The sequence below is a fragment of the Rhipicephalus microplus genome, unplaced genomic scaffold (genome assembly GCF_043290135.1).
Source record: "Rhipicephalus microplus isolate Deutch F79 unplaced genomic scaffold, USDA_Rmic scaffold_296, whole genome shotgun sequence".
Classification (NCBI taxonomy): domain Eukaryota; kingdom Metazoa; phylum Arthropoda; class Arachnida; order Ixodida; family Ixodidae; genus Rhipicephalus; species Rhipicephalus microplus.
Window position 1 is genome coordinate 15,001 of NW_027464865.1, and position 13,683 is coordinate 28,683.

Here is a 13,683-nt window from a genome sequence, read left to right on the forward strand (position 1 = left end):
GGTGGTGCCGCACCCGGGCTCGCCCCGGCTGACGCAGTTTTCGCGCCGCCCCGGCTGACGCGGTTTCGTGCCGCCCCGGCAGACGCGGTTTTCGCGCCGCCCCGGCTGACGCGGTTTCGTGCCGCCCCGGCAGACGCAGTTCGGACTTAGCACTTTTCGGCTGTGCCTGGCTGGCGGCCCACTCACTCAATCGCCATGTCTGTTTGCCACAGTTTTCCCGGTGGTGCCGCACCCGGGCTCGCCCCGGCTGACGCAGTTTTCGCGCCGCCCCGGCTGACGCGGTTTCGTGCCGCCCCGGCAGACGCGGTTTTCGCGCCGCCCCGGCTGACGCGGTTTCGTGCCGCCCCGGCAGACGCAGTTCGGACTTAGCACTTTTCGGCTGTGCCTGGCTGGCGGCCCACTCACTCGATCGCCATGTCTGTTTGCCACAGTTTTCCCGGTGGTGCCGCACCCGGGCTCGCCCCGGCAGACGCGTTTTTTTTTTTCTTTCGCCCCGGCTGACGCAGTTTTCGCGCCGCCCCGGCTGACGCGGTTTCGTGCCGCCCCGGCAGACGCGGTTTTTTGCGCCGCCCCGGCTGACGCGGTTTTTGCCGCCCCGGCTGACGCAGTTCGGACTTAGCACTTTTCGGCTGTGCCTGGCTGGCGGCCCACTCACTCGATCGCCATGTCTGTTTGCCACAGTTTTCCCGGTGGTGCCGCACCCGGGCTCGCCCCGGCTGACGCAGTTTTCGCGCCGCCCCGGCTGACGCGGTTTCGTGCCGCCCCGGCAGACGCGGTTTTCGCGCCGCCCCGGCTGACGCGGTTTCGTGCCGCCCCGGCAGACGCAGTTCGGACTTAGCACTTTTCGGCTGTGCCTGGCTGGCGGCCCACTCACTCGATCGCCATGTCTGTTTGCCACAGTTTTCCCGGTGGTGCCGCACCCGGGCTCGCCCCGGCTGACGCAGTTTTCGCGCCGCCCCGGCTGACGCGGTTTCGTGCCGCCCCGGCAGACGCGGTTTTCGCGCCGCCCCGGCTGACGCGGTTTCGTGCCGCCCCGGCAGACGCAGTTCGGACTTAGCACTTTTCGGCTGTGCCTGGCTGGCGGCCCACTCACTCGATCGCCATGTCTGTTTGCCACAGTTTTCCCGGTGGTGCCGCACCCGGGCTCGCCCCGGCTGACGCAGTTTTCGCGCCGCCCCGGCTGACGCGGTTTCGTGCCGCCCCGGCAGACGCGGTTTTCGCGCCGCCCCGGCTGACGCGGTTTCGTGCCGCCCCGGCAGACGCAGTTCGGACTTAGCACTTTTCGGCTGTGCCTGGCTGGCGGCCCACTCACTCGATCGCCATGTCTGTTTGCCACAGTTTTCCCGGTGGTGCCGCACCCGGGCTCGCCCCGGCAGACGCGTTTTTTTTTTCTTTCGCCCCGGCTGACGCAGTTTTCGCGCCGCCCCGGCTGACGCGGTTTCGTGCCGCCCCGGCAGACGCGGTTTTTTTGCGCCGCCCCGGCTGACGCGGTTTTTGCCGCCCCGGCTGACGCAGTTCGGACTTGGCACTTTTTGGCTGAGCCTGGCTGGTGGCCCACTCACTCGATCGCCATGTCTGTTAGCCACAGTTTTCCCGGTGGTGCCGCACCCGGGCTCGCCCCGGCTGACGCAGTTTTCGCGCCGCCCCGGCAGACGCGGTTTTCGCGCCGCCCCGGCTGACGCGGTTTTTGCCGCCCCGGCTGACGCAGTTCGGACTTGGCACTTTTTGGGCTGAGCCTGGCTGGCGGCCCACTCACTCGATCGCCATGTCTGTTTGCCACAGTCTTCCCGGTGGTGCCGCACCCGGGCTCGCCCCGGCAGACGCGTTTTTTTTTTCTTTCGCCCCGGCAGACGTGGTTCCCCCCCCCCCCTTTTCGCTCGCCCCGGCTGACGAGGTTTTCGCGCCGCCCCGGCTGACGCAGTTTTCGCGCCGCCCCGGCTGACGCGGTTTCGTGCCGCCCCGGCTGACGCGGTTTTTGCGTCGCCCCGGCTGACACGGTTCGGACTTTGCACTTTTCGGCTGTGCCTGGCTGGCGGCCCACTCACTCGATCGCCATGTCTGTTTGCCACAGTTTTCCCGGTGGTGCCGCACCCGGGCTCGCCCCGGCTGACGCAGTTTTCGCGCCGCCCCGGCTGACGCGGTTTCGTGCCGCCCCGGCAGACGCGGTTTTCGCGCCGCCCCGGCTGACGCGGTTTCGTGCCGCCCCGGCAGACGCAGTTCGGACTTAGCACTTTTCGGCTGTGCCTGGCTGGCGGCCCACTCACTCGATCGCCATGTCTGTTTGCCACAGTTTTCCCGGTGGTGCCGCACCCGGGCTCGCCCCGGCTGACGCAGTTTTCGCGCCGCCCCGGCTGACGCGGTTTCGTGCCGCCCCGGCAGACGCGGTTTTCGCGCCGCCCCGGCTGACGCGGTTTCGTGCCGCCCCGGCAGACGCAGTTCGGACTTAGCACTTTTCGGCTGTGCCTGGCTGGCGGCCCACTCACTCGATCGCCATGTCTGTTTGCCACAGTTTTCCCGGTGGTGCCGCACCCGGGCTCGCCCCGGCTGACGCAGTTTTCGCGCCGCCCCGGCTGACGCGGTTTCGTGCCGCCCCGGCAGACGCGGTTTTCGCGCCGCCCCGGCTGACGCGGTTTCGTGCCGCCCCGGCAGACGCAGTTCGGACTTAGCACTTTTCGGCTGTGCCTGGCTGGCGGCCCACTCACTCGATCGCCATGTCTGTTTGCCACAGTTTTCCCGGTGGTGCCGCACCCGGGCTCGCCCCGGCTGACGCAGTTTTCGCGCCGCCCCGGCTGACGCGGTTTCGTGCCGCCCCGGCAGACGCGGTTTTCGCGCCGCCCCGGCAGACGCAGTTCGGACTTGGCACTTTTCGGCTGTGCCTGGCTGGCGGCCCACTCACTCGATCGCCATGTCTGTTTGCCACAGTTTTCCCGGTGGTGCCGCACCCGGGCTCGCCCCGGCAGACGCGTTTTTTTTTTTCTTTCGCCCCGGCTGACGCAGTTTTCGCGCCGCCCCGGCTGACGCGGTTTCGTGCCGCCCCGGCAGACGCGGTTTTTTGCGCCGCCCCGGCTGACGCGGTTTTTGCCGCCCCGGCTGACGCAGTTCGGACTTAGCACTTTTCGGCTGTGCCTGGCTGGCGGCCCACTCACTCGATCGCCATGTCTGTTTGCCACAGTTTTCCCGGTGGTGCCGCACCCGGGCTCGCCCCGGCTGACGCAGTTTTCGCGCCGCCCCGGCTGACGCGGTTTCGTGCCGCCCCGGCAGACGCGGTTTTCGCGCCGCCCCGGCTGACGCGGTTTCGTGCCGCCCCGGCAGACGCAGTTCGGACTTAGCACTTTTCGGCTGTGCCTGGCTGGCGGCCCACTCACTCGATCGCCATGTCTGTTTGCCACAGTTTTCCCGGTGGTGCCGCACCCGGGCTCGCCCCGGCTGACGCAGTTTTCGCGCCGCCCCGGCTGACGCGGTTTCGTGCCGCCCCGGCAGACGCGGTTTTCGCGCCGCCCCGGCTGACGCGGTTTCGTGCCGCCCCGGCAGACGCAGTTCGGACTTAGCACTTTTCGGCTGTGCCTGGCTGGCGGCCCACTCACTCGATCGCCATGTCTGTTTGCCACAGTTTTCCCGGTGGTGCCGCACCCGGGCTCGCCCCGGCAGACGCGTTTTTTTTTTTCTTTCGCCCCGGCTGACGCAGTTTTCGCGCCGCCCCGGCTGACGCGGTTTCGTGCCGCCCCGGCAGACGCGGTTTTTTTGCGCCGCCCCGGCTGACGCGGTTTTTGCCGCCCCGGCTGACGCAGTTCGGACTTGGCACTTTTTGGCTGAGCCTGGCTGGTGGCCCACTCACTCGATCGCCATGTCTGTTAGCCACAGTTTTCCCGGTGGTGCCGCACCCGGGCTCGCCCCGGCTGACGCAGTTTTCGCGCCGCCCCGGCAGACGCGGTTTTCGCGCCGCCCCGGCTGACGCGGTTTTTGCCGCCCCGGCTGACGCAGTTCGGACTTGGCACTTTTTGGGCTGAGCCTGGCTGGCGGCCCACTCACTCGATCGCCATGTCTGTTTGCCACAGTCTTCCCGGTGGTGCCGCACCCGGGCTCGCCCCGGCAGACGCGTTTTTTTTTTCTTTCGCCCCGGCAGACGTGGTTCCCCCCCCCCCTTTTCGCTCGCCCCGGCTGACGAGGTTTTCGCGCCGCCCCGGCTGACGCAGTTTTCGCGCCGCCCCGGCTGACGCGGTTTCGTGCCGCCCCGGCTGACGCGGTTTTCGCGCCGCCCCGGCTGACGCGGTTTTTGCGTCGCCCCGGCTGACACGGTTCGGACTTTGCACTTTTCGGCTGTGCCTGGCTGGCGGCCCACTCACTCGATCGCCATGTCTGTTTGCCACAGTTTTCCCGGTGGTGCCGCACCCGGGCTTGCCCCGGCAGACGCGTTTTTTTTTTTCTTTTCGCCCCGGCTGACGCAGTTTTCGCCCCGCCCCGGCTGACGCGGTTTCGTGCCGCCCCGGCAGACGCGGTTTTTTGCGCCGCCCCGGCTGACGCGGTTTTTGCCGCCCCGGCTGACGCAGTTCGGACTTTGCACTTTTTGGCTGAGCCTGGCTGGCGGCCCACTCACTCGATCGCCATGTCTGTTTGCCACAGTTTTCCCGGTGGTGCCGCACCCGGGCTCGCCCCGGCAGACGCGTTTTTTTTTTTCCTTCGCCCCGGCAGACGTGGTTCCCCCCCCCCCCTCCGTCTTTCTTTTTGTTTTTTTTTTTCGCCGCGGCTGAAGTGGATTTTTCGGTGCCTCGACGCCCCGGTAGTCGCGGTTTTTCCGTTTCCGCACGGCCCCGGCTGACGCTGCTCGGTCACAGTCGCCTTTTGTGAGGATTGCAGACTTCTTGAGCGCGGGTGTTTTTTTTTTGTTGTTGTTGTTGTTTTATTACGCATTCGCTCCAGCAGACGCTGTTTAGACTTTTTGTTTCCTCTTTTATCCTGCGACGAGGTGACGAGGTTTATTCGGTGCCCCGCCGCCCCGGCTGAAGTGATTTTTCCTGTCCCGTGCCGCCCCGGCTGACGCGGTTGGGACTTCGCGTTTGTTCGGCCGCCACGGGTTTTGGCGCACTCGCTCGGTTGCTTGTTGTTGCCACTTGTTGCGAACCCAGGTTTCTTGAGCGAGCGCGGGCGTTTTTTCTTCCTTTCTTTCTTTGTTCTATGTGTTAGCGAATCGGCCTTTAATATCACACGAGGACTCACAACCAACAATTTTCAGTTTGAAGTGTAAAAAATCTGCAGGTGTTGACGTAACTGACTTGCCCCGTACCCTTGAGTACATCCATGAAGTTCTCGTAGTACTACTAAATCGCATTATTCCAAGTGGAGAAATTCCCATAAACTTGCAAACCTCTACACGAAAATCGGTGCGCGTGATAAAGTTGAAAATTATCGTCCGATATCAAATGTGCCTTCTATAACACAAATTCTAGGAAAAAAAAAAAAAAACACTTGTTCGCCGTTTTCTGCGCCGTGACTGGCAGCACTCCGGCGAAGCGAAACGGGGTCGATTCGAGCACGATATCGGCGTCTTTCGACGTGCTCGCCGGCGACCGTCGCACGAGTACGTCGCACGAGCGCGTCTGCCGGGGCGCCGTTTGCGAAGCCGACGCAAAAGTGGGAACCGCCGCTCGGATGATCGCCGCTTTCGGCAGAGTGAGTGTTGGCACTCCGGGGAAGCGAAACAGCGTGAATGCGCCCACGAAATCGGCGTATTTTGAAGTGCCCGCCGGCGACCGTCGCACGAGTACGGTAAACCGCGTCAGCCGGGGCGTAGTTCGGGACGCCGACGAAAAAGTGGGAAGCGCAACTCGGATCTTCGCCGTTTTTGCAGGAGTGAGTGGCGGCCCTCCTGCGAGACCAAGAAGCATCGATTCGTGCACGAATTCGGCGCCTTTCGACGTGATCGCCGGCGACCGTCGCTCGAGTAGGGCAAACCGCGTCTGCCGGGGCGGGCTTCGGGACGCCGATGCGAAAGTGGGAAACGCTGCTCGGATGTTCGCCGTTTTTGGCCGAGTGAGTGCTGGCACTCGGGCGAAGCCAAACGGGGCCGATTACGGCACGATATCGGCGTCTTTCGACGTGCCCGGCGGCGACCGTCGCACGAGTACGGTAAACCGCGTCAGCCCGGGCGGAGTTCGGGACGCCGATGCGAAAGTGGAGAACGCCGCTCGGATCTTCGCCGTTTTTGGAGGAGTGAGTGGCGGCACTCCGGAGAAGCCAAGGAGCGCCAATTAGCGCACGATATCGGCGTCTTTCGACGCGCTCGCCGGCGACCGTCGAACGAGTAGGGCAAACCGCGTCTGCCGGGGCGGGGTTTACGACGCCGACGCAAAAGTGGGAACCGCCGCTCGGATGTTGGCCGTTTTTGGCAGAGTGAGTGCTGGCACACCGGCGACGCGAAAGAGCGCGAAAGCGCCCACGAAAGTGGCGTATTTGGACGTGCTTGACGGCGACCGCTGCAGGAGTACGAAAAACCACGTCAGCCGGGGCGAGCGACCCACGGCGGTCTGGGTGCTTATCGCTGCTATTATAGGGGCACCCCGGCAGACGCAGAAAAAAAAAATTTTTTTTCGACCTTCTTTTTTGCTGGTCGAGCTCGGGTAACCCAGGTCGCAATGGGAGCCGCGCACGAAAGCGGCGTCGCGAGACGCGTTCGCGGTCGCTAGTCGCACGAGCTCGGCAACCGCGTCAGCCGGCGCGGAGTTCGGGATGCCGACGGCTAAGTGGGTACCGCTGCTCGGATGTTCGCCGTTTTTGGCCGAGTGAGTGCTGGCACTCCGGCGAAGCGAAACGGGGCCGATTCGGGCACGATATCGGCGTATTTCGACGTGCTCGCCGGCGACCGTCGCACGAGTACGGCAAAGCGCGTCTGCCGGGGCGAGGTTTGCGATGCCGACGAAAAAGTGGGAAGCGCCGCTCGGATCTTCGCCGTTTTTGCAGGAGTGAGTGGCGGCCCTCCTGCGAGACCAAGAAGCATCGACTCGCGCACGATATCGGTGTCTTTCGACGTGCCCGCCGGCCACCGCCGCACGAGTACGGCAAACCGCGTATGCCGGGGCGGGGTTGGCGACGCCGACGCAAAAGTGGGAACCGCCACTAGGATGTTCGCCGTTTTTGGCAGAGTGAGTGCTGGCACACCGGCGACGCGAAAGAGCGCGAAAGCGCCCACGAAAGTGGCGTATTTGGACGTGCTTGACGGCGACCGCTGCAGGAGTACGAAAAACCACGTCAGCCGGGGCGAGCGACCCACGGCGGTCTGGGTGCTTATCGCTGCTATTATAGGGGCACCCCGGCAGACGCAGAAAAAAAAAATTTTTTTTCGACCTTCTTTTTTGCTGGTCGAGCTCGGGTAACCCAGGTCGCAATGGGAGCCGCGCACGAAAGCGGCGTCGCGAGACGCGTTCGCGGTCGCTAGTCGCACGAGCTCGGCAACCGCGTCAGCCGGCGCGGAGTTCGGGATGCCGACGGCTAAGTGGGTACCGCTGCTCGGATGTTCGCCGTTTTTGGCCGAGTGAGTGCTGGCACTCCGGCGAAGCGAAACGGGGCCGATTCGGGCACGATATCGGCGTATTTCGACGTGCTCGCCGGCGACCGTCGCACGAGTACGGCAAAGCGCGTCTGCCGGGGCGAGGTTTGCGATGCCGACGAAAAAGTGGGAAGCGCCGCTCGGATCTTCGCCGTTTTTGCAGGAGTGAGTGGCGGCCCTCCTGCGAGACCAAGAAGCATCGACTCGCGCACGATATCGGTGTCTTTCGACGTGCCCGCCGGCCACCGCCGCACGAGTACGGCAAACCGCGTATGCCGGGGCGGGGTTGGCGACGCCGACGCAAAAGTGGGAACCGCCACTAGGATGTTCGCCGTTTTTGGCAGAGTGAGTGCTGGCACTCCGGCGAAGCGAAAGAGCGCGAATGCGCCCACGAAAGTGGCGTGTTTGGACGTGCTTGACGACGACCACCGCAGGAAAACGAAAAACCACGTCAGCCGGGGCGAGCGACCCATGGCGGTCTGGGTGCTTATCGCTGCTATTATAGGGGCACCCCGGCAGACGCAAAAAAAAAAAAAAATTTTTTTTCGACATTCTTTCTTGCTCGTCGACCTCGGGTGACCCAGGTCGCAGTGGGAGCCGCGCACGAAAGCGGCGTCGCGAGACGGCTTCGCGGTCGCTAGTCGCACGAGCTCGGCAACCGCGTCTGCCGGGGCGGAGTTCGGGACGCCGACGGCTAAGTGGGAACCGCCGCTCGGATGTTCGCCGTTTGTGGCCGAGTGAGTGCTGGCACTCCGGCGAAGCCAAACGGGGCCGATTCCGGCACGATATCGGCGTCTTTCTACGTGCTCGCCGGCGACCGTCGCACGAGTACGGCAAAGTGCGTCTGCCGGGGCGGGGTTTGCGACGCGTACGCAATAGTGAGAACCGTCGCTCGGATGTTCGTCGTCTTTCGCCGAGCCAGTGCTGGCACTCCGGCGAAGCCGAACGGAGCCGATTCGGGCACGATATCGGCGTCTTTCCACGTGCTCGCCGGCGACCGTCGCACGAGTACGGTAAACCGCGTCAGCCGGGGCGGAGTTCGGGACGCCGATGCGAAAGTGGGAAGCGCCGCTCGGATCTTCGCCGTTTTTGGAGGAGTCAGTGGCGGCACTCCGGTGAAGCCAAGGTGCGCCAATTCGCGCACGATATCGGCGTCTTTCGACGTGCCCGCCGGCCACCGTCGCACGAGTACGGCAAACCTCGTCTGCCGGGGCGGGGTTTGCGACGCCGACGCAAAAGTGGGAACCGCCGCTCGGATGTTCGCCGTTTTTGGCAGAGTGAGTGCTGGCACTCCGGCGAAGCGAAAGAGCGTGAATGCGCCCACGAAAGTAGCGTATTTGGACGTGCTTGACGGCGACCGCCGCAGGAGTACGAAAAACCACGTCAGCCGGGGCGAGCGACCCACGGCGGTCTGGGTGCTTATCGCTGCTATTATAGGGGCACCCCGGCAGACGCAGAAAGAAAAAAAAAAAAATGGGGACATGGCGTGCGTCACCGTGCGGCTTCGCAGCGTTGCCGAAGTCGCCGAGCCCTTCGACTGAGCCGAACGGCGGACAGGGAACGTTGGTCGGCCGTTCTAACCTGTCGGTGCCACGCCGAGACGTCGTTAAGGAAAACCGCGTCGTGGGCCTCTACGACGCCGTCGAGTCGTTGTACGTTTGGTGTCCAGCGTGTCGGCGGCGAGTAGCGGACACGTCGTTCACGACTTCGGTCTTTCGCAGTCGACGCGAACTTGCGGAGAGTCGTGGTGCCTCACGTTTTCGGCAGAAACCGCGGCGGAATTTTCCCGTGCGTGCGCGCACGACCTCGGTGCTGTGCCGTCAGCGTAGTGTTGCACAAACTCGTGGCCTACCCAAGGTGCGGTACGTTTGCGGCCGTATCCTCGGTGGGAATTTCGTGAGTAGGGTCGCAAATTCTACGACCTCGGCGGGTTTGAGAGCGACGTAGACTTGTGGCACGCTCAACGTGCCACACGTTTCGGGGCACACCCGCGGTGAAATTTTCTCGAGTACGCTCGTATTAGTGCCCAAGGAGGTCTGGGTACTTATCGCTGCTATTATGTGGGGGTTCTCGTGAGCGGCGTACGCGAAAGCGACCGGGTGTCTGATATGCGGCGGGCTTCGGCCTCGTCAAGCGTGTCCTCGGGTCTGCTCCAGGGGAATCCACGGCAGTCGTCTGCAGCCTCATCCGCTTGATGCGTTAGGGGCTGGTTGTCGGACGGTGCCGTTTTACCACGATATCGAGGTGTGTTCCGTGTCGTCCTCGGGCGATTCAGATGCGAAAGCGCCGAAGACGCGGGCGTGACCCGTCGTCTGGCGGCTTTGCAGTCTCGGCTCCGTTGCTAGTTCCGGCCGGTCCACCGACAGTGCAGCGGGCTTGGGCAACCCGCACGGCGCGACCGAGTCGATGCAACGAAAAAGAGCGAGCATGAACGTGCTTCTTGCCGCACGGCTCCCACTCGTCTTTCGGGAAGGTTGTGCCGTAGCGAGCTCGAACGCCGTCATCTCGGAGTGCAAAATAAGCGTGTTGGGGCGCCTGAAGGTGGCCTCCGCCGCACACAGACTGCGTCCGGCCCGCCGAAGGCGAGGACGGACGCGCAGTCGAACGATTACCTGGTTGATCCTGCCAGTAATCATATGCTTGTCTCAAAGATTAAGCCATGCATGTCTAAGTACATGCCGAAATAAGGCGAAACCGCGAATGGCTCATTAAATCAGTTATGGTTCCTTAGATCGTTTCTTCCTACTTGGATAACTGTGGCAATTCTAGAGCTAATACATGCAGTGAGCCTGGAGCCCTTTGGGTAACGGGTGCTTTTATTAGACCAAGATCGATCGGGTTTCGGCCCGTATTGTGTGGTGACTCTGGATAACTTTGTGCTGATCGCATGGCCACGAGCCGGCGACGTTTCTTTCAAGTGTCTGCCTTATCAACTTTCGATGGTAGGTTACTTGCTTACCATGGTTGTTACGGGTAACGGAGAATCAGGGTTCGATTCCGGAGAGGGAGCCTGAGAAACGGCTACCACATCCAAGGAAGGCAGCAGGCGCGCAAATTACCCACTCCCGGCACGGGGAGGTAGTGACGAAAAATAACAATACGGGACTCTTTTGAGGCCCCGTAATTGAAATGAGTACACTCTAAATCCTTTAACGAGGATCAATTGGAGGGCAAGTCTGGTGCCAGCAGCCGCGGTAATTCCAGCTCCAATAGCGTATACTAAAGCTGCTGCGGTTAAAAAGCTCGTAGTTGGATCTCAGTTCCAGACGAGTAGTGCATCTACCCGATGCGACGGCTCGGACTGAACATCATGCCGGTTCTTTCTTGGTGCACTTCATTGTGTGCCTCGAGATGGCCGGTGCTTTTACTTTGAAAAAATTAGAGTGCTCAACGCAGGCGAGTCGCCTGAATAAACTTGCATGGAATAATAGAACAAGACCTCGTTTCTGTTCTGTTGGTTTTTGGAATACGAGGTAATGATTAAGAGGGACGGACGGGGGCATTCGTATTGCGGCGCTAGAGGTGAAATTCTTGGACCGTCGCAAGACGAACTACTGCGAAAGCATTTGCCAAGAATGTTTTCATTGATCAAGAACGAAAGTCAGAGGTTCGAAGGCGATCAGATACCGCCCTAGTTCTGACCATAAACGATGCCAACCAGCGATCCGCCTGAGTTACTCAAATGACTCGGCGGGCAGCTTCCGGGAAACCAAAGTATTTGGGTTCCGGGGGAAGTATGGTTGCAAAGCTGAAACTTAAAGGAATTGACGGAAGGGCACCACCAGGAGTGGAGCCTGCGGCTTAATTTGACTCAACACGGGAAAACTTACCCGGCCCGGACACTGGGAGGATTGACAGATTGAGAGCTCTTTCTTGATTCGGTGGATGGTGGTGCATGGCCGTTCTTAGTTGGTGGAGCGATTTGTCTGGTTAATTCCGATAACGAACGAGACTCTAGCCTATTAAATAGGTGCGGGGTTCCCAGCACCTTACAACCTTCTTAGAGGGACAAGCGGCTCCTAGCCGCACGAAACAGAGCAATAACAGGTCTGTGATGCCCTTAGATGTCCGGGGCCGCACGCGCGCTACACTGAAGGAAGCAGCGTGTCTTTATCCCTGTCTGAAAAGACTGGGTAACCCGTGGAACTTCTTTCGTGATTGGGATAGGGGCTTGCAATTGTTCCCCTTGAACGAGGAATTCCCAGTAAGCGCGAGTCATAAGCTCGCGTTGATTACGTCCCTGCCCTTTGTACACACCGCCCGTCGCTACTACCGATTGAATGATTTAGTGAGGTCTTCGGACCGATGTCCGGCGCGGCCTTTCGGTTGCGCCGGTCTGTTGGAAAGATGACCAAACTTGATCATTTAGAGGAAGTAAAAGTCGTAACAAGGTTTCCGTAGGTGAACCTGCGGAAGGATCATTAACGGATTGTGAAGGGTGAGCGCCTCAGCTGCGTCTGCGCCCGACACTTTCTGCCGCTGACCCCGTTTGGACGCGGGGTCGGCTTTTCCCCACGGGGCTGCCTGAATGTGGAGCGGCACCCCGTGACAAATTGTTGCGCCCAGCGGACGCCAACACCGCGACCTTGGACGGTCGGCCAGGTGGCGGACGCGGGTACAAACGGCGCAACGCACTCATAGGTCGGCTTTCGACCCGCCACTGCACCGTGGCTCGAAGCGCTCGAAATGCGCGACCCGACCGCTGCGGGACCGCCTAGTACTGTAAACAGGAGCGGCGGAGCGCGAACGGCGAGTCGTGGTTACGTCGGTAGAAGGCGAGGCTGCGCGTTCCCGAAACGCCAGCCGAGTGCCCTCCCGACCGTTCGAGCGTGCAAGAACGAGACCCGACAATCGCGCGGCGACTGCCAAGTACGAGAGGAACGGCACAAGCGTCGGCGGTCGGTCAAGGAACTGGCGATGTGACGGGTCCGCTGTGCACCAGTGCATACCGTCCCGCCGTCCGCGGCAAGCGCCTCCGCGTCCTCGGGTGACGGAGGCTGCCGGTCGGTTCTTGCAGGCGAGGGATCTCGCTGGCACCGGTTCGCGTTGACGCGCGGCCGGTCATGGCACGGCGATGCGACGGCCGAGGTGCGCAGTACTCGATGGAGGAACCGCACGCTCCGATGACCGTCCCGCCCTCCGCGGCGTATGCGTACCGACCGTAATGGTTGCAGCAGCGCCGGCCGGCTTTTGAATTCGCCACACGAAACACGGTGCGAGATCGCGGTTAGGGGAGCGTCGACGTTGCCAGGCGTTTTGCTTGCTGCCGAGGGAAAGGCGGCACGGCCACGTCGCGCTCGTCGCGATTAGCGGGTCTGCGCGCTTTGGGAAGGTGCCGCAACGACTTGCCGAAAGAGGAAGCACGGAAGAACGAGGGACTTGGACGTCCCGACAATTGAACGCACTTGCGGCCAGGCCCTTGCTGGCTTCGTTCTTCCGCCTCGAGTAGGCTCGTACGCGGCTCCGGCGCCGAAAGTGGTCCTTGGCACCGACTTCGGTGGACGTGGGAAGTGCCGCGCAAGTACGGCGCGCCTGGCTCCACCTGTTGGCTAAAGTAGGCAGCCGGATCGGCATTTTGGTGTGCGGTGGCAAACCGTGGATGCGAAAAAAGCTTGTGCGATTTCGTGGAACAAAAAGCGGGGGTCCCCCTTTTTATGCGGAGGAGACCGACCCGCCTGCCGTGGTGAACCGCGACGCCACGGTAAAAACGGGAGAGGCTTGTCGATGGGACCGTGCATCCCGCGCTCCACGGAGGCCGGGAGGCGGCCGCCCGAGGAAATGTGTAGCCGTCGAGGCCCGCATCTGCGTGCACTCTTATCCAAATGGGTGTACCGCAGGCATTTTCTGGTTAGGCGGGCCAATGAGAGCGAGCACACAACGATACCTACGGGTCCGGCTTGGAGAACCGGCTTCGACGCCTCCCGAGTATTTATAGAGGGGTGGACCACGAAAGCACTCGCAAGTAGCGAAAGCGAAACGCCGTCCGAAACACACCGTTTGCTCGATTTGCGGCAGCCGAAAAAGGCGCGGCAGAGTTTTGGAGTCCAAGCGTGCGCTGAAAAGCGCCCTTCTTGGCCACTGTTTGGCCGAGTGCCAGAAACGTTTGGTTTTGACTGTACGGAATTGAACAAACACTTTTTCAC

The 13,683-nt window shown here is 62.2% G+C and overlaps 1 non-coding gene across 1 annotated transcript; it reads left to right on the plus strand.

Annotated features, from left to right (window-relative positions):
• The first annotated feature begins 10,149 nt into the window (after positions 1-10,149).
• LOC142793231 (small subunit ribosomal RNA) lies at positions 10,150-11,964 on the plus strand. The gene has a single exon (XR_012891537.1). It is a non-coding gene; the product is annotated as a small subunit ribosomal RNA (ribosomal RNA).
• The last annotated feature ends 1,719 nt before the right edge of the window (positions 11,965-13,683 follow it).